Here is a 2,900-nt window from a genome sequence, read left to right on the forward strand (position 1 = left end):
ACTCCAGACCCCTGCACTCTGTGCATTACATATTCCTGGCCCTGTCACCTTACCACGTCAAACCTTTCTCAATGTTTAGGTATTAACTCTTGTGAGCATGTCCTCATCCCAAACAGTACTTATAACACATGAGATTTTAGTAATTTAGTACCTTACCTTATAATAGGGGGCAACAATCTAATAGCCAGTAACCAATGGGAGAATTACCATACTAGTAGTAGCAGAGTTAGCAAGCTTTGAATAGCGCTCCCATTTGCTGTTTATTCTTAAGGAATGCTGATTTATTTTAGCCTGTCAGAGCAGGGGTGCAAAATGGGCATTTCCGATCATATCCTAATCAATCATTATTTGGGGACATCCTAGTTTTGAAGAGATTATCATTAGGTTCAATGTTTTTTATCAAATCTATTCTATTTCAAGAAACACATAGGTGTCTATTTAAAATGGTTTCTGAACTTTTACCCGAAATTTATAATCATGAGAATAAAAAATGATATCACACATTTTCTAATTCATGCCAATGTTAAAAAGGGGAACATGATGTGTGAATCTTGGGTGAAAACATTTATAAATAGACACCTTAGCTTATGACCACCTTTATACTAGGTGATTTGCAGGGAAAAAGGGCCCAGTGGGTGTAAAAGGTCTTTCCGGGCCCTTAGGTTAGCAGTAAAGTCTTCTGGCAAACGCCATAGTTGGGGCCTGATTGAGATGTTACAGCTGCGGCCTGTTTCTTCCCCCCCCCCTAGGCCGGCCATTTACAAGGCTCAGATCTCCTCATAGTCTCAGATATACTCCCGCCAGTCACTTGTGTTTGCTCAGTCTTTCTCTCTTATGAATAAGAATTGCGCTCGCCTAATCCGCAGTTCATTCTGGCCCACGGCTGCTCGCTTTAACTTTCACCCCGGAAAATGTTACACTTGCAGTACAGTAAAGTAGCAATCACCGCGTGTTTACCCAATGGATCAAGCTGCCCACCCGTCAAATACCACGCTGATAGCACTCCATGGAATTAACCATTTCCCACCCCGCCTTATCATCCACAGTCCGACGCTGGATACTAAAGCGGAATCAGCACATGCTGGAATACATCGCCAAGATCCAATCATATCCACTGATAGGAGTTTAATCATTAATTTGTGTTTGGTCATAAGCTAGGTACACACGTGCAATAATAATCGTTAGAAAATGAACAACTAACGACTATGCACGATTCTTTTGAACGATCGTATTGTGCACATATCTGTACATGCTGTAACAATACAATCGTTCAAATATAATCCACCAATAGTGTCCACATGCTAGATACGATCATTTGAACGATGCTGGAAGTGACATGTAAAGGAGAAAGTGTATCACAGAACCATCCACAATCACTGAATGACCGTACACACAATGGATAGCGAAAGATCGTTGTTCAATCAGATCCGCCGGGACAGTCGTTCGTTTCCAGTGACAATTCTCGTTAGTCTTCGCCGTTGGTCGGTCGGTTGGTCGATTATCGGACGATCGATCGTTAGTCATTCGTTTCCAACAATAATTTTTGCAAGTGTGTACGCAGCTTTAAATCTTCAGCATTCATTAAATTTATAGATGACAAGGCTCATAAAGGCTCCCATAAGGTTTTTTTTGGCAAGCACTTCCTGTTACAGAGTGACAACACTTCATTACTATTTCTCATTTGCTTTCTTGTGTTGTCACCACACTTTTTTATTCTGGGAGACAAAGACAAAGCCATTGTGTCTGTGGTGGCACCATTGCTTGTGGAGATGATTCAGCTTAAAGAGGCAAGAGAAGAGCAGCAGCACTGAGATAGAAAAAGGATAAAAAAATGGAGGAAATGGTAGAGCATTTTTGGGTCTTCTCTTCAGAGTGCTCTGTGAGATCCACCTACCTCATATATTCCGACCCCATGGGTGCCTATTTAGCATCGACTTACAGGGCTTGTAGCCCAAATACAAGGGGAATCGTTTTCCTATTGCCTCTCAGGAAGGAAGGAAGGAAAGAAGAAAGGAAGGAAGGAAAATGGACAAAGAATGGAAAGGAAACATGGAGTAAAGACATAGAAGTGAAAAAGGTCAGAAGGAAAGAAAATGGAATGGGGAGGAAGGAAGAGAAGGAAGGGAAATAAGAGGAGAGAAAATGAAGGGGACGGAAAGGCAATGGATGAACAAATTAACGTAAATACAGAGAGTGAAAAGACAAGGAAAGGAGAAAGGGATAAAAAGGAATAGAGAAGGGAGAAAGAAATCAGGGAACAGGGCAGGAAGGGGGAAGGAAAAGAGAGAGAGAGAAGCAAGGAATTAGGAAAAGTGAGGGTTGAAGAACTGAAAGTAAATATAAAGAAAAGGAAGGAAGACAAGAGTATGAGGGACAGAAATAAAAAGATGAAGAAGTTAGGGATAAATAGAGAGTGTATGTGTGCAGTTTGGTGAATGTCAGATTCACTGCTTTATAAACACACCCCAGAGTGTTCTCAGTCCATCTGATACATACTGGTGTGTACACTGTCTGTGTGTATTCATCATTACCTCCCAGCTCCTTCATTAATTGACACATCATCAGAGGACAGAATGTCAGGACAAGGTCACCGGGGACGTGATCCTCTCCGACAAACTCAGATCAGCAACATCAACACGGGATTTCCATGATAAACTCCACCAGTAATAATCAATGAACATGAATGATGTGTGTACAATCACCATACAACACCTGATGATCAGTCCAGCTCAGGCTATACAGGACCATTGTTTGATGTCAGAGGTATCAGAATACAAATTCTGCACCCAGTGGTGATCACTGACCAAACTAAGTAACTTTCCCAGCATGTGAGTGGCCAGTGATATATTATTATTATTATTATTATTATTATTACTATTATTATTATTATTATTATTATT

Source organism: Pyxicephalus adspersus, chromosome 3, assembly GCF_032062135.1.
Source record: "Pyxicephalus adspersus chromosome 3, UCB_Pads_2.0, whole genome shotgun sequence".
NCBI classification, from domain to species: domain Eukaryota; kingdom Metazoa; phylum Chordata; class Amphibia; order Anura; family Pyxicephalidae; genus Pyxicephalus; species Pyxicephalus adspersus.